General features: G+C 45.3%; 1 long non-coding RNA gene across 4 annotated transcripts in view; it reads left to right on the forward strand.

Annotated features, from left to right (window-relative positions):
* Positions 1–17,900, forward strand: part of LOC309645381 — a 153,330-nt gene extending 135,430 nt beyond the window's left edge. For 3 of the 4 annotated variants that reach the window (XR_014254843.1, XR_014254845.1, XR_014254846.1), the window contains one exon: positions 5,293–17,900. This is a non-coding gene — a long non-coding RNA (uncharacterized lncRNA). The remainder of the gene's footprint in view (positions 1–5,292) is intronic. The other variant, XR_014254844.1, reaches the window with a different exon arrangement.
* The last annotated feature ends 631 nt before the right edge of the window (positions 17,901–18,531 follow it).

Raw genomic sequence — 18,531 nt, forward strand, 5'->3', positions numbered from 1 at the left:
CGTTCAGGATGAAGTCAGTAAGTTGGGATTGAAGACGTCATTGAATGAAGGAGTTTCCAGGAGGTTACAACAAAGGTGGAGAGAGGCAGGTGTAACTTGTCTGAGTCTCAGAGATGCAGGAATTTTTAAATACTGAGAAGGTGTACTGGTCTTCTTGGGATCCTCAAACAATGAAAAAAATCACGGTTAAGCTGTTCCATATGGGAAAATGAGAAAGATTATTTTTCAGATCTTTGAGAAGGAGGAAAAGAGAAGCCAGGAGGAAGAGAAGGAAGAGGAGGAAAAAGTATAGGAGAGAGCCGACTTCAAGATGACAGAAGGCTAGGGACCACTTGGGGTGATGGGGTAGCCAAAATGGCTTTTAAGAGCATCTGTGCTTATGTGCAGTTTTAAGTCAGTTGCCATTTTGTAATATGTGTCTCATGGCCATGGCTTTCCAACACCCTTGGCAAAATGTTCTATATTCTTGCTTTCATCTGTGGGATTTTGGAAATCGAAGATTGGATTTGCTTTTACCTGTGGATAAACTTGGTGTGGAAAAAAGATGGCATGTACAGAGGTAGGAATTCAGAGGCTGAGGTGAGCATCCATCCATCTATCCTTCCATCCACCTACCCATCACCTATGTATCCATCATTTACCTATCGTCCATCTATCCATCACCCATCACCCATCACCCATCCACCCATCCACCCATTCACCATCTATCATCCATCCATCCATCTGTCCATCCATTCATCCATCTACCCATTCACAAATTCATTTATTCAACAAATACTCATTGAGCATCTATCATGTATACTTGATTCTGTTCTGGGTCCTGGGGACACTGCAGTGAACAAGATAGACAGATACCGTGCTCTCAGGAGCGTCCAATCAGTATGAAAGGCAGATCATAGTAAAGTAACTGAATAGATTACCAAGATTCTTTCAGACTATGATAAACACTATGAAGACAATAAAAGAACAGGGTGATGTTAAATAGAGCAGTAGCTCCCAATGTGTTGTTTCTGGACTAATAGCATTAGCACACCTGGAAACCTGTGAGAATGTAAATTCTCAGGATCCACCCCAGGCCCGCTGAATCACAAACTCTGGCAATGGGTTCCAGAAATCTGTAGTTTGAGCCTTCCAGGTGAATCTGATGCATGCTCAAGTTTGAGAGCCACTGTTAATGGGGAGTGACGGTATAGTTACTTGAGGAAGGGTAGTCTGGGAAGGCCTCTCAGAGGAGGTGACATATGAGTTGAGATCTCATTGACAGGAGAAATCTAACTGTGAAAGCCTAGAGACGTGTGTTCTGGGCAGAGGGAATAGTGAGGGAAAAAGCCCTGAGGCAGGAACCAGGTTGGGGGCTTCAAGGGCCTGTGTGGCTGGAATGTGGTGTACAGTTGTACAAATTAATGATAAAAGACAGTACTAGAAACATTCTGGCTGTTCTTTGACTATTGTTCTCTTTTTGTAGAAATATATAGACATCTCTCTTTATATAGAGATGTGGTCTTTGCCCATTTGTATTGGAAGATATATATCAGAATTCTTTTTTAAAGGAAAATATAAGTTAATTTAAATCATACAAGTAATACATATATAAATTTTCCTTATAGATGGATTTCTTGGCCTCTTATGAACTTGCGTGTCATCTTGGGAAGGGCACTGTGGGCTAGGAGGCAAGGGACTTGGGATCTAATATGGTCACAGTCTGGTCACTTATCTTCTCTGGGCCCCGTTTCCCCATCTCCAAGGTCAGGATGAGGAGGGAGTAGGAGGAACCAGCTGCTCTGTCCCCTGAGCCAGAAGACTGCTGACATCTCCTTGAGGGGCAGTCCGGTTCCTCTACAACCTCCCTCACCTCCTTTCCCTCTTCCCGATTCCACCTTGGACAGACACACATGGAACAGGGCAGGAGGAAACATGCACATGGATTCCCTTGGAATTATCATCTCTGTCAATCTGTTCTGAATACACCACAATTCTGAGAGCTCAAGTCCATGCTCTCAATAGCAGTTTCCTTTGTAGTTGTTGCCCTGCTGCTGAGCCCAACAGGTTTCTTTCTTACAAACGGATGTCTCATGAAAAAAACACTCAGCAGAGCTGCAAAATCACGACCACAGCATTTGGACTTCACTCTGCAAGACTGGGGAAACAGAGAGGAAACAAACCTGGACCTTGTCCAGGGAGGCAGTGAAGTGCAGTGGGAAGACCCTGGTGTGCATCCTTTAACTTGGCCTCCCTGAGCCTCTGTTTCCTCATTTGCAAAAAAGGGATGATACCCTTACACTGTATTAAGTAAGATGGCATGTGCCAACTGTCTGGCACACAGTAGGAGCTCAACATATGTCAATGCTTGTCTTCCATCCCTCCCCAGGGAGCGGGGAAATGACTCTCCTCTCCAGACAGCCAACAAGTCCCTCTTTGCCTACAACTCTCTGGGTTTGTTTTGCTTGTGTAGTAATTAGGCACCAGCAGCTGCGAGTATCCAAACCCACAGTCTTATCTTTTCCCCAAGCTGCTTCAGTTGATAGAGGGTTGGGTGGTAGATGACAGCTTGTTTATCCAGGGAGGCTGTAAAATATTCTGTTGAGCGAACACACAGAAAAGCTCATTTGTCTTGTCTTTTGTCTTTATAGCCGCACAGTTCAGAAGGGATGTTCTCCGACCTTACTGACTCCTTGCTCCTCTGAGCGTTGCTCACAGACCCTCTCTGCCCACACCTGGGCATGCTGGGGCTGCCCCAGCCCCTCCCTCTCACCTTGCCGCCCTCAGCAAGAGCATCCACCACGAGGGCTCCACTGACCACTCCCAGCTTCGGCCACTCCCCTGAGCTTCACACTGGACACCACCACCTGGATGTCCACAGGCCCCGCCCACTCGGCCCATCCAAGACGGATGCCACCTCCTTTCCCACACTTGCTCCTTCTCTTCTCTGGGTATCAGCCATCGGCAGCAGTGGACACCGCTCCTTAAGACTGAAACCTGGGAGTCCAGCCTGGACACCCCGCTCTTTCTCTGCTCCACATCTCAATACCCTTCAGGCCCTGTCCATGCTCTGTCTCAGATCTCTCTCCTGATTGCCCTCAACTCAGCCCCGGCCACCACCAGCCTGGGGAAGGCACTGGTCCTTCTGCATGCCTGCAGCCGGGGGATGGTTCTGGAACACACACCAGACTCTGTCAGCCGCTCCTTCTGGACCTGCAGTCCTGAGGACAGGTGCGGAGAAGAATCTGTGATCATCCCCAGAGGCCACAGGAGGCAGGAAATAAACCCAGATTTTTGAGAAAAACAAACCAATCAACAACAACAACAACAACAACAAATAACAAAGTAAAAACATCCTGGCCTTCAATTCTGATGCCTCCACATGTTAGCGGTGTTATTTCTGACACTATTTCAGATCTCTCTGGAGCTCATTTTCTTCATTTCTGAAAAGGGGCCAATACTTCCTGCCTCCCAAAGTTGCCATGAAGTTTAGGTGAAGCTGTCTATGCGGTATATGGTACAAGTTTGATGAATGTTAGGCTCTTCTCCCTGTCCTTCACTTTGAATAGTACTTCGTAGTTCTCAGAACCCTTTCTTAGATCGTTCATTCATTCCATTCGTTCATTCCACACCTATTTGTTGTGTGCCTGCTATGAGCTGGGGATAATGCTGGGCGCTGGGGTGGAGTGGAGAACAAGTCAGACTTAGTCCCATATCCCCTGGGGTTTCCATTTTTAGTGGGTGGAGACAGGCAGAAAGCAAGTAGCAAACAAATAATATGATATCAGGTAGTGTTAAGTGCCACGATAAAAAATCAAGCAAGATAAGATAGATGTGATGGAGACCGGGAACTCCCTGGAGAGAGCCATGGGAAAGAGAGTCAATAAACAAGCCAAAGAATAATTAAAATAATTTACTGACTCTGGTACGTGCTTGTGAAGGAAGTAAGTGTGGTTATGTGAAACCACAGGCAGGTTGAGAGGATTAAATATTAAAAGTGTGTGGGATGCGCCTTGTATGATGGTAAATAGCCTATTACCCAGTGACCCATTCTTTTCCCCAATTCTTCTCTTTCCTGTGTCTTTAATTCCTCCCCTCAAGGATCCTTCCCACCAGCATTTACACATGTCCAAGTCTCTTTCTACTTAGGACACACCTCTCTGCCCCAACCTTACGCCTTCCTCCATCTCTGATCCTACCTTACCCTCCTCAGAGAAGATGGTTCTAAAGAGTTGTCTCCACTTCCACAATTCATTCTTCGACTCATTTCAGTCTGGCTCCTGCCCCCAGGAGGGTTCCAGAAACTGCTCCTTCTGAAGTCACCAATGACTTCCATTGTCACTGAATCCTTTGAGCTCTCATACCCTGTCTCTTGGTCACATTCAATATCATTCTCTCTCCAATTCTCAATACATCACCACCTCTTCAAGTTTGTTTTTTCCCCACCTGTCTGCTTACTCCTTCTCAGGCTTCTTCACTAACTTTTCTTCCTCTGTTGGTTCCTTAAATTGTTGGGGTGTCCCAAGACTCCATCCTGGGTCTCCTTTACTTCTCTCCCTGTACATTATCCCTCGGTAACGTCTCACGTCTCCCAAATTTACATCCTCAGCCCAGTTTGCTCACCTGAACTCCTGGCCCATGTTCTCAGTTCATTCTTGGACACCTCCACTTGGAAGTCCCATGGGCATCTTTGACTCCACAGGTTCAGATTGGAATTCACCATTATCTTCCCCTCCAATCCTGCTTTTCTGCTCTTCCCATCTCAGTGAGTTTCACTACCTTCCAGCTATTATACAAGCCAGAGCCTTAGACTTCACCAGTTCCCCTTGACCCCATCCTCTCCCCCGTATTTGCTGGTCATCAAGTCCTGTAGATTCTACCCACTACATTGCTCTCAGATTTGTCCCTCTCCCACCACTTCCTCTGCCCCCTTCCCTAATCCAGCATCTCTCATCTAGACAACTGCATAGTCTTTTCTCTGTCTCCACCTTTATACCCTCTGATCTGTCCTGCATATAGAAAGCAGACAGATCATCCTCAAATTCAAACCCAACGGTGTTCACTCTCCTGTTAAAAACCCTTTAAGGTTCTTCATTGCCTGCAGGATAAAAACCAGACTCCTTTCCTTTGCAGCTGGGCCCTGAGGACTTAGTTGCTACCTGTCTTTCTGCCCTCCTCCCCCATCTGTCCTCTCTCACTCTGTGTCACACCAGGCTTAGTCCAGGGGCTCAGACCTATGAAGCTCTCTCTCTTGCCTGGGACATCGTCAATGCTCTTCCTTTAACTGGTGCTCTGTTCTCGTCCTTTTCCCAGCTGGCTGATCTGAAGAAGCCTGGCAGATGAGCCATTCCAGCTCCTCCTTTCGTAGATGAGTCTCCTGAAGCCCAGAGAGGAAGAGTGCTTTGTTGAAGGTCACCCAGCATGTATCTGGCCTGCTTCATACTAAGCAGAATGACCTCACTTCTCTCCCTGCCTCAGCCATGATGGGAGGGAAGCTTGGCATCGCCCTGGATCCTCCTCCAAAGACTCTGGCTCTTTTGCTGCTGAAATCAGAAAGCTGAGCAAGTGGTAAGTTTTGCTGGGAAAGGGTTGGAATCATGCGGGATCCCTTTGCCTTGGATTTCTGAGGCTGAGGCCCCGGTGACACTGGCTTCTCCTGCCGCCAGTCCAGACCTCTCACGGTTCTGCCCCAGCTTTTCCTCACCCCATTGCTAATCCAGACCCTCACCTGCAGACACTCCTGCCCGCTTCCTCTCACCTGAAGTAGCTTGAGTCTCTCAGTGGCTGCTGGCACAACTTGGCTGGGAACAAGTCTGGCTGATATTTGAGACCAGGAGTGCTCAAGCAAGGTGGCAAATCCTAGTCCCCTGAGCTGAGGTGGGGTTGATGCCAGGACAGGATCCATCAGTGAACCCTTGGCCATAGTCTGGGCTGGTAACCAGGTCGCAGACTAGGCCCTGACCCTGGCCACAGACTGAGCCCTGATTCTGGTTATAGACCGGATCTTGATTCTATCCCCAGACACAACTCTGACGCTGCTTCCAGACTTTGCCTTGATTCTGATAATAGACTGAGTCTTGATCCTCATCCCAGACTGGGCCCTGACCTTCGCTACAGACTGAACCGTGATACTGGCCCCAGGCTGTGCCCTGACCCTGCCTCCAGGCTGAGCCCTGATCCTGCCGTAGCTGTGCCCTGACCATGGACTGACACCCCTACCCAGCTCACAGACGGGATCTGCAGCTGTGGGCTCCTGGTGAGAGTGTAGTGGACGCAGGGCTCATCCGTCCCCTTAGGGGAGGGGTAGGAAATGTCTCTTCCTGGGAAAAACAGGACAGGATCAGCCTCTGGGGTTGTTAACACTCATGGATTTTGGGGGTCACCAGCTGCAGAAGGGGCAGGCTCAAAGGACTGCGGCAAAATCACATCCAGTAGAGCTTCCCAGCCAGTTTAGCTCCCAAATAATGGAGAGATTATTCCTGCCAATATCCATCAAGCTGAGATGGAGAGCATTTCAGTGAGAAGGTGCTTTAATGACTCTTTAAGGATTTGGGGCCTAATGAAGCACACATCAGAGGACGATTTAATCTTTCCCTCATAAAACCCTCACAATAAGGAGATCAACTTCAGAATCCAAATTCATCTTGACATAAAAATGTGAGCTCAAGACAGGCCCAGATCGCTGATAATTGTCTGGGGCTAATTGCTGCGGTCTTGGGGTGTTGAAGAGCAGCCGAGGGTGGGTGGCTATGGCAGAGGGCATCCAGGGACATGCTGAGCTGTCCCCTGTGAGGTCCCTGGAAGGAATTGACGGCAGTGACATCGGAGGATAAGATAGAATATGGTGAACGTGGGGCAGTAGACGGTCTTGCTTGGCTGTGGCTGGTTATCCCCTGCAAGGTGGATGGACCCTGCTCCCCAAATCCCTCTCCAAATGGACTAGGGCTCAGCAGATATCCACAGCCACTTGCCTAATAGGGAGCCCTAAATGGGCCAAGAAACTCCTGTTTCCAAGCGATAAATGAGACAATGAGAGCTTATGAGAGCTACTATGGAGAAAGCCAAAAGGAGGCGGCAGAGATGATGCGGGCATGTGTGGGGTGGATCACAAGAGGGTCTCTCCAGCTCTCTGGGGGGTAGAAGCAGGGTCCTCTGATCATGGGCCCCTCATGGGCTTCTCTTCCTTCCGTCCACAGCTTTCTGTTAGCTGGGGGCTCACCCACCAGCTGAAGCTTGCACATATCTTTTATTGCAAAGATTTTCTTCCTGCTGCACAAAATTCATTGGTGACATTGTATGGGGGGGGGGGGATCCTGAACAAATAGAGCCCAGCCACTAATTTCAAAAGGAAACATACTTTGTGATAATTAGATGGCAAAAAGCTGGAAATGATGAGAAACAAACTCAGTCGAGCCCTGGCTGGTGCATAATAATCGTTTATACTAAATTTATGTCCATAATGTACTGTGCAGCCAGGAAAGGTATGAGATAAAGAAATGGGACCCTCCTCCCACTTTTTTCTATTAAAAGAAGACAACATTTAAAAAACTTTTTTTTAAATTGAAGTACAGTTGATTTACAATGTGTTAATTTCTGCTGTACACAAAGTGACTCAGTTATACACATATATGCATTCTTTTCCATTATGGTTTATCCCAGGATATTGGATATAGTTCCCTGTGCTACACAGTAGGACCTTGTTGTTTATCCATTCTAAATGTAATAGTTTGCATCTACCTACCCCAAATTCCCAGTCCATCTCTCTCCCCACTGTTTGGCAACCACAGGTCTGATCTCTATGTCTGTGAGTCTGTTTCTGTCTTGTAGATTGGTTCATTTGTGCCATATTTTAGATTCCACATATAAGTGATATCATATGGTATTTGTCTTTCTCTTTCTGACTTACTTCACATAGTATGATAATTTCTATTTGCATCCATGTTGCTGCAAAGGGCATTATTTTGTTATTTTTTATGGCCGACTAGTATTCCATTGTATATATGTACCACGTCTTCTTTATCCATTCATCTGTTAATGGACATTTAGGTTGTTTCCATGTCTTGGCTATTGTGAATAGTGCTACTGTGAACATAGGGGTGCATGTATCTTTTTGAATTATAGTTTTGTCTGGATATATGCCCAGGAGTGGGATTGCTGGATCATATGATAATTCTATTTTTAGTTTTCTGAGGAACCTCCACACTATTTTCCATAGTGGCTGTACCAACTTACATTCCCACCAACAGTGTGTGAGAGTTCCCTTTTTTCCACATCCTCTCCAGCATTTGTTATTTGTGAACTTTTTAATGATGGCCTTTCTGACTGGTGTGAGGTGGTACCTCATCGTAGTTTTGATTTGCATTTGTCTAATAAGGAAGGCAACATTTTTGAGTAAGACCCAGAAGCATTAAAGGAAAAAAATGAACATATTTTTACTGTAGAAAAAATTTTAAAACTTAGAAAAAAAATCTATACAGTGAAACACAGAGCCAAAGTTAAAAGAAAGCAAAGACTGGGAGAATACACTTGCAGCATATACAACAAAGAACTGCTACACTAGATATAAGAAGAGTTTCTGCAGATCAATAATAAAAAACAAATATACAGTGGAAAAGTAGGCAAAAGGTGTGGCCAGGTACCTTCTAGAAGAGGAAAGACTGACGACAGCAATGGCCATGGAGAAGCTGCTCAGATCTCCTTTCAAAAGAATCTCCTGTGGGGAGAAGAAGTGATTGACAGCCTCAAGCTAGAGCATCTTTTGATCCATGGTCACTCCGGGCCATGCTTCCCCTGTTCCCAGCCAGTGACCAAGCACTGTAGGGATTTTGAACCAGTCTTTTGGAAAGTCTCCAGTGGCCTGATGGAGGCTTTCTCAGAATTGTGCAGTGTCCGAGGATCTTCCTATCCATTCCTTCCTTCCCCTCTTCTATCACAAGTGTCAGACCTGCACTTGGTCCGAAGCCTTTCCTGCCTCCTCCTCCTACTGCCCTTTGTCTTCCAGAGATACTTCCCCCAAAAGGTTCTTGCTTGTCTAATCCCATGTTGGCATCTGCTTCTCACAGGACATGAACTGACACAACCACAGGTCCACATAAAAAAGTTATTCAGGGCTTCCCTGGTGGCACAGTGGTTAAGAATCCCCCTGCCTATGCAGGGGACACGGGTTCGAACCGTGGTCTGGGAAGATCCCACATGCCGTGGAGCAACTAAGCCCGTGCGCCACAACTACTGAGCCCGCGTGCCACAACTAATGAAGCCTGCACGCCACAACTACTGAAGCCTGTGCGCCCAGAGCCCGTGCTCCACAACAAGAGAAGCCACCGCAATGAGAAGTCTGCGCACGCAAGGAAGAGTAGCACCCGGTCGCCGCAACTAAAGAAAACCTGTGTGCAGCAACAAAGACCCAATGCAGCCAAAAATAAATAAATTTATTAAAAATAAAAAAAAGCTATTCAACCTTACTCGTAATTAAGAAATTGCAAACTAAAATGTGATGCTGTCTTCTGTAATCAAATGGACAAACATTTTAAAAAGGTCATTAATATCTTGTTTAGTGAGGGAGGTACAAGGTGAATCTCTCTCCCATATTGTGCTAATGCCAAGAGTATAAAATATACATATTCACTGCATCAGCATTTCGCTTCCAGGAGTCTGTTCTATAGAATATATATATGTATATGTGTGTGTGTGTGTACAAAGGTATACATGTCCACTGTGGCGTTATTTATGTTGGTAAGAAACTTGAAGATATTCTAAATGTGCATTACTAAGGAGCATTTACATCAGTTATGGAGCACCTACACCATATAATTTGCAGCTGTTTGAAAGGAGGTCAAGCTGTCTGACATGAAAAGATGCTCACGATGCCACGCTCAGGGGAGAAAAGACAAAGCTGAAGGGTATATTGTGTAGTGCCCTTTGAGTAGGAAAACCCTTCTCTAAATGAGTTTATATGCATACAAATTGGTGAATAGAGCAAAAATCTGGAAAGGTAGAGCTAAATTGCTGCTAAGATTATTTGTCTTTGGGGAAGAGAGTGAGATTGGGGATAGCTACTAAAGGGAGTTCTCACTTTTTATTCTGTTTCCTTCTTTATTGTTTAGATATTTGACAGTGAATGTGGATTGTTATGTTTAATTAAAATGAGCAGTAATACATAAGAACAAAGAAAGACCTCCAGAGTGTAACTTTCATAAGGAGTATTGACCCCATTGAGAGGCTGTGTCCGTATTCCAACCGGTCTGTTCAGAGTGTTTGGATTCTCCTGGGAATGGCCTTCAGTGGCAGATAACAGCATAAGAAATTTGCTCTTATTCTTGTCTTTATCCTTTAAAATTACTTCTACAGAAATGTTAATAGGAAGCGGCATTGCCCGTGTCGGTCCTTGCCTGATGGACCATCCCTGATTCTGAATGTCTTTTTTAGTCTTTCCAAAAATCCACCCCCTGCCCCCAGTCCCCTGACCCAAAGGCCAAACATGCTATCACTGAAGATATTGTGGGGACACACCCAAGCTCTCTGGCCTCAGTTTTCCCATCTGAGTTGGAAGAGGCTGGATTAAATGGCCTCGATGTCCAGCGAGTGTTTCAAGGATTCGACGCCACCGGCACAGAGTTGCTGTTCTTGGCACAATCTGGACAGTCGAGATACTAGGGAGACCCACCCACGGTCCTCGCCTGACCTTCAGTCAGCTCGTCCAGCCTCCCCTGCCATCCATGCTCCAAGGTGAGCCGCCCGGCTGGGTGAACACGCCCTGTGTCTGTGCCCGCCCCCCCCCCCCATCCACGTGCCAGGTTGTCCACGCTTTAAGGTCTCTTACTGATTCTTTCATGATTTCCCTTGATCAACTAGTTTGGATTCCTGCTGCGTTTTCTCAATTGATCATACAGTGTGTAGAAGCCCCAATGACCACTTTGCCCTGCTTCCCATATGATCAGTCACTTCACATACCACATCCTCGGAAAAAGAGACACTGAACCAACACAGCCACAGGTTCATAACCCTGAGACAACCCCCAAACACCAGGGTCCCCCAAAAAATAAATCCTTGGATACTGCCCTTAATCCTGGACTCCCTAAGAAAGACAATTTTATCTTTGATTTTTGCTATGACTATCTCTGAAGATACCTTTGCGATTATGAAAATCATGTGTGAAAGTTGCTGTTTTCACTCCATGAGCAGATAAATGTAAACCCGGTGAGCCTGGTGACTTGGCAATTGTTTTCCTTGAAATAATTGCTGTGTTTTGTGTTTGGTAAGCCAGTCCTTCTGAAGCCTGACTCCCTCGCACTCTGCAAGTAAAATTTTCTTTTCTGAGTACTTTTGTGTCTGAGTCTTCCTTTGACAGGTGGGATAACTTAATACATTAATTGTGTGCTCTTGAGTCCCCTATGCTAAAGCGGAGGGGCTTTTTGTCTTCCCTTGCTAAGGGGGGGGCTTTTATGGTAGGATGAAAAGGAGAAGCTGCCTGAACAGGCATCTTTTTCTTGGTTTTCCTGAAAACCTGGGCTTCCTGGGTGTGGGGAGAGTAACACAAAGTAAGGAGGGAGAGAGAGAGGCCTTTGGAGGGATAAAGTGGAACTAGGTGAACGGGATGGGGGAAGGGGAGAGAGAGACAGAGTATTCCTAAAGACTAGGAAGCACTTGTTGTTTGAGCTTCTGTTGGGAGAAGGGAATTCCTGGAGGTAGCAGGATCCAGAGGGGATGACTATGAGGGCTTCTGAGGAGGCTGGGTCCCTGACACTGGGGCTCCCAGTCTGGGCAGAGTTTCCTGAGCCCAGCTTGGCACGGAGGCAGCATTGCCATCTGCCACCAAGGAACACCAAGGGCTCAGGCAACAACCCTAACAGAGGCTACCAATGTGGACCTACAACCACTGGACATCCACAAAGAGGGCTCTTTGTAAGACCGTTGAGACCTTCACAGGATCCTGGGGGACAAGAAAGGCACCCGGAGTATAAATTCCTGCCAGCTCGGTAAGCTGAGACCTGGGATAGATTTAGAGAAAATAACACGATTGTGACATTTCTTGCCTTTCTGAGCTTAACACACACTACCATTTCTTCCAGTATTTAGCACCATATGTCTTGTATTGTCCCCCACCCTGTGTTCTACCCTCCCCTGACCTCCTGCCCCCCTCACACCCTGCCACCCTGAAGGACATTCTTTTGTTTGTCTGTTTGTCTGTCTATCCCACGTTGGACCGTAGGACCCATCTTCTTACTCCAGTTGTCTACCACGGGGACCTTGTACCCAGTAGGTGCTCAAAAAATGTTGGTTAAGATGAAACAAATTGCACTGAATTGTAACCCTCTCCCCAGCCCCCAGCCTAGCAACATGCTTTGTGTCTGGTTGATATTCAACACATGTTTGCAGAATGGCGGAAGGTGAGTGGGGTATTCCAAGGTGACCACTTTGCAGGAGACAAGACGAACCTGAATGAATAAGTTCATGTGTGTTGCTCAAAAGCGCATTAGTGACCTGGTTTAATCACAGGAGACTGGCAAGCAAAGGGCCTGCGCATCTGCGAAACAAGCCACCCCTCTCAGAGAAGCCGGTGCCACTTGATCAATTAACCCCACGCCCTTGTCTTCCATCTGTGCTTGGATCGAGATGTGCGACTCTGCTGTGAGCGCAGAAGGTAATATCCATCCTTCGAATGGGCTGCTTGTGCGTGGGTAAGTGATGGGTTCCTGGGATCCGGGGAGAGAGGGAGAGATCCGAAATCAACGGCTCGCAGTCTGCACGCCCTCTCCGAGGCCGGCCCTCCCGTGGCCTGGGAGGAGAGGGGAGTCAGCTGTGGCCTCTCGCTAGGGACGCCAGCCAGCCAGACGGATTGGGCCTGCCAAGGGCTGCTGGGAGGGCTTGTTCTCTGTCCTCAGCCACAGCTCTCGCTCCTGGCAAAGAAATGAGTCCTGATTTGTGCTCAGGGCCACCTGGACACCTGTCAAGTGGTGAAAACAAGCTGTTTTAAAAGTGACGTCTGGCCAGTATGAGTATGCTGGCCTCTCTCTGAATCGTCTTTTAAACTCATTTTCAAAGTAAATGAGGCTACTGGCTGCCCAAGTCTGTCCTGTGAGGACGTATTGTTGGGCAGCCTTAAGGGTGGGCTCTGGAATCACACTGCCTGGGTTCAGACCCAGAGTCATCCACTTGTCAACTGTGAGCTGTTGGACTGACTTAGCCTCTCTGGGACTCAGTTTCTCCATCTGTAAGCTGGGAAAACATTAATGCTCAACTCATAGAGCCTTGTGGAGGGTAAACTGAGACAGTCCATGGGATGATAATCCGTGAGCTAACCCATGGTGCTGGATGCTCTGTCCGCAGTGTTCCCGGTGGATGTGTGGAATGGATGATTCTGGAGATCAATCATGTTTGATCTCGGATTGTTTAGTGTCCACCTCCTTTGCTAGACTAAGCTTCATGAGGGCTGTTGCTGTGGCTATCTTGTTTTCTGCTGGACCCTTAGAATGTGGCACTGAGCCTGGTTCATACAACACACTCGGTAAATATCTGTTTCAAGGGGAAAGAGAAGAAAGGTGATGTGGGCATGAGCCAGGGACCCAGAGAGGGCCGGGGCAGCCCTGGGGATCTGGGGTGGTAGGAATTAGGTCCAGGTGTCCACCCACAGCTACACTGTCAGTCCCAACAGGGAAGAGGAGTGAAACCCTGGAGCAGAGTTCAACGGCCCAGTCGTAGACACTATGTAGACAGCTGATCTAGAGCAGCTTTCTCACCCTTGGGACTCCGTCGGGTGTGTGGGCAGCAGACGCAGGCCAGCTCAGCATGAGCACCTGGTTGGCTGGGCCAGAGTGTCCACATGACTGGACATCATTGTGGGCGGCTGGGCAGGTCTGTGGCAGGCAGGGAAGAGCATCAATCACAAAATGCACCAACTACTAAGATGACCAGTGGGGGCTTCTGGGAGCTCACATGAGCTTTGGGGTCATATAAATATGGATACAGATCCCATTCTCACCTTTGTGCCCTGAGCAGATGATCTAACTCCTAAACCTCAGTCTCCCCATCTGTAAAAGGGGACACTATATTGCCAGCCTCACAGACGTGTGATTGAAGTGAAAAAATATACATAAAATGTCTAGTGCAGTGCATAGCAGACACTTCATAAACACTGGTGTTCTGCCCCCTCCCCTTTTGGAATCATTGAAAAGGCAGTATCTCATTTTTTGCCTCCATCTGAAAGAAGCAAAGTACTTTGCCGACTTCTTTATTTGGGAGCAATGAGTGATCGACCTACAAATTCACAGTGGGAATTCAGGGATTATTTTCGAATATGTGGAGTTTTCAGGTTCCTGCAGCTTTCTCGAGTAGAAAGTAAAGCCGGCCCCAGCTTTCTGCCAGTCCCTGTAATTACCTTGCAGTGAATCAAGCTGGGGTTTACCTTTGTGCCCGAGGTTGGTGTGGGCTTCTGCCCTTCACCCTCCACACCCATGTTTGAAGGTAACAGCTAATTATGATTTATAGCGCTGCCTGGTTGAAGCTGGCCTGCTTGCTTGGGGTAGAGCCAGGTAGGTGACCCCCTTCCCTGTCAGACGGCAGTAAGGAGATTCAAAGATGGCATGGCTCCCCGTGATCGAAGGGCCCAGCAACTTTGCTATTAAAAATAAATAAAGTGTAGGGATATGCACTAATGCTGGGCTGTTGACAACCTATAATTCCAACAGCAGCGGCAAGATGTATTTCCCTTTTAGAGTTTTGTTAAGAGGTGATTTTCGGTGTTGCGGAGGGCTGTGTGCACTGAGGCTGTGAATTAGGGGTATGTTTTTCATTCTGTGGAAGCAGAAGGGGGAGCCCAGGCAGGTTCTATAATGAATGGGGCTGTGTGTGTATTGAAGTTGTTAACGCACTCAAGACCAACAGGGGATTGTAAAGACCTACTCCCTGACCTCCAAGAGAATCTGTTTATCCATCCATCTATTGAACCATTGATCCATCCATCCATGGATCCATCCATCCATTCATCCGTCCATCTGCCATGATTCCAACAAGTATTTATCAAACGCCTTTCTCAAGATTCTGGAGCTGATAATAACAAAGATAACAACATCAGCAGCTAATGCATACAGAGGTGGATAATTTGGCACACTTACTGTAAGCCAGGCTCTGGGTTAAGCACTTTACATATTTCATTTGATCTTAACAACAACTCTTTGAATTAGGGACTATTATTATCATCCTCATTTTACAGATGAGGAAAGAGAGGCTTATAGAGGTTGTGATTTACCTAACATTTCAATCTAATATGTTGCAGATCTAGAAGCTGAATTCAGTCAAGTTGATTCCAGGGTCCATGCTCTTCCCAGTGAAATTCCACTGCCTCCCAGTGTCCTCCTTTGGTTTGGTCCATATCTCATGAGCCAGCATCTGCAGTATGGGTTCATAGGTGTTACCTAGGTTTGTCACTGGAGTCTCTGTCTCTACTTTGGGTTCCTTTTGATCAGTTTGATGGGCTTCAGAGAGTGGAGTTTTGTGAACATTGACTCATTCTTCAGTAACATCAGTAATAGTAGTAATAATAGTAGCAGCAATACTAACAGCTAACATGTATTGGGTTCCTATATGTAAGCTCTGGTCTAAATGCCTTATGAGTAGTAACTACTTTAGTCCTCACATCAACCCTATGACGTTACTTCATCAAATTCCCATGATTACTCTTATTTCATAGATGAGGAAACTGAGGTACAGGGAGGCTAAGCAATTTGTCATCTTCCTGGAAGTCTTCCTGTAATGCATGGGAATGCTTTTGGCTGCAAATAACAGAAAAATCTGTCACGTGCTTAAAGAATTCTTTTTTTTTTTTTTTTTAAATCTCATGTAACAGGAAGTCCAGAGATAGAGAGTCCAGGGCTGTTGTGGCAGATCAAAGATGCCATCAAGGACTCATGGCCGGATTTCCATTCTTCTGTTCTTAGTATGTTGGTGCTTTGTTGTTGAGCTTGTTACACATATGGTTGCAAGATGGCTGCTCCATTTCCAGTTTCATCTCTGCATTTCCAGGCAGAAAGAAGGGAGATATAGGAAAGCAAAAGCCTTCCCAGAAATTCTCAGTAGGTTTCCATCACATTTCACTGGCCAGAACTGTGTCACAAGTCCACCTTGAGCTGCAAGAGGGGCTATAAAATTGAGTACCTCCCCCCCATCCCTTCTAGCATTTACAGTACAGGAAGATAGGAAAGAAAGGGTTGGGGGTAGGAATTGGGTGACCTACTGTCCACATTCCTTCTCATCTATTTTTGTTATTGTTGTTGGCTCTCTTTATTCTTTTTTAATCTACAGCCTTCTCCCTACACTTTTTGATTTTTCATGACCATAAAGGTTTTTTTTAAATTTAATTTTTATTTTATATTGGAGTATAGCTGATTTACAATGTTGTGTTAGTTTCAGGTGTACAGCAAAGTGATTCAGTTATACATATACATATATCCATCCTTTTTCAGATTCTTTTCCCATATAGGTTATTACAGAATATTGAATAAAGTTCCCTGTGCTATACAGTAGGTCCTTGCTGATTATCTGTTTTACATAAAGTAGTGTGTATATGTTAATCCCAAACTCCTAATTTATCCCTCCCACCACATTTCCCCTTTGGGAACCATAAGTTTGTTTTTGAAGCCTGTGAGTCTATTTCTGTTTTGTAAATAAGTTCATTTGTATCATTTTTTAAAAAAAGATTCCATTTATAAGTAATATATGATATTTGTGTTTCTCTGTCTGATTTACTTTACTTAGTATGATAATCTCTAGGTCTATCCATGTTGCTATAAATGGCATTATTTCATTCTTTTTTATGGCTGAGTAATATTTCATTGTATATATGTACCACATCTTCTATATCCATTCCTCTGTCGATGGACATTTAGGTTGCTTCCATGTCTTAGCTATTGTAAATGGTGCTGCAATGAATATTGGGGTGCATGTATCTTTTTGAATTATGGTTTTCTCCAGATATAAGCCCAGGAGTAGAATTTAAAGAGCCCAGGCTAGTGGTCTTATAGGACATTTCACATCACTTCTTCTGTATTGCTTAAACTCAAAAAAAATTGTGATATAATCCACATACCATAGAATTCACTGTTTAAAAATGTATGATTCAGGAAAAGAGTATGGTTGTTCCTTAAAAAATTAAACATAGAATTACCATATGATCCAGCAATTCCACTTCTGGGATTATATATCCAAAATTATTGAAAGTAGGCACTGGGACAGATATTTGTACAGCAATGTTCATAGCACCATTATTCACAATAGATAAGATGTGGAAACAACCCAAATGTCTATCTATGGATGAATGGATAAACAAACTGTGATGTATCCATACAGTAGAATATTATTCAGCCTTAAAAAGGGAAGAAATTCTGACACATGCTACAACATATATAAACCTTGAAGACATTATGCTAAGTGAGATAAGCCAGATACAAAAAGACAGATATTGTATGATTCCACTTACATGAAGTACCTAGAGGAGTCAAAGTCATAGAGATAGAAAGTAAAATGGTGGTTGCCAGGGGCTAGAAGGAGGGGGGATTGGGGATTTTGTTTTGAATGTGTACAGAGTTTCAGTTGGGGAAGATGAAAAAATTCTGGAGATGGATGGGGGTGAATGCATTTCATGCCCCTGAACTGTACACTTAAAAGTGGTTAAACTGGTAAATTTTATCTTATATATATTTTATCACAATAAAAAAAGACATACAGTTCAGTGGCTTTTAGTATATTCAGAAGATTGTGCAACCATTACCACTATCTAATTCCAGAACACTTTTATCACCCCCCCACAAGAAACCCTGTACCTCTCCATTCCTCCCGCCCCCCATCCCCTGGAAAGACACAAAGGCCACACATTTTATGAATCCATGTTATAAAATGTACAGAATAGGCAAATCCTATCATCTATTTTTTTTTTAATTATTTATTTATTTATTTATGGCTGTGTTGGGTCTTCGTTTCTGTGTGAGGGCTTTCTCTCGTTGCGGCAAGCGGGGGCCACTCTTCATCGCGGTGCGCGGGCCTCTCACTATCGCGGCCTCTCTTGTTGCGGAGCACAGGCTCCAGATGCGCAGGCTCAGCAATTGTGGCTCACGGGCCTAGTCGCTCCGCGGCATGTGGGATCTTCCCAGACCAGGGCTCGAACCCGTGTGCTCTGCATTGGCAGGCAGATTCTCAACCACTGCGCCACCAGGGAAGCCCCTATCATCTATTTTTAAAGAAGATGGTCATAGGGATATGCATTTTTATTTTATTCATTTATTTATTTATTACATTATATCAAACATTTATTTATGGCCTTTGGCCTATGTTTTTTAAAAAAATTTTTATAGGAGTATAATTGATTTACAATGTTATATTAGTTTCAGGTGTATGGTAAAGTGAATCAGTTATACGTATACATATATTCACTCTTTTTAGATTCTTTTCCCATATAGGTCATTACAGAGTACTGAGTAGAGTTCCCTGTACTACGTAATAGGCCCTTATTAGTTATCTATTTTGTATATAGTAGTGTATATATGTCAATCCCAATTTCCCAAT

This window comes from Balaenoptera physalus, assembly GCF_965194825.1.
Source record: "Balaenoptera physalus genome assembly, chromosome: 16".
Taxonomy (NCBI): Eukaryota; Metazoa; Chordata; class Mammalia; order Artiodactyla; family Balaenopteridae; genus Balaenoptera; species Balaenoptera physalus.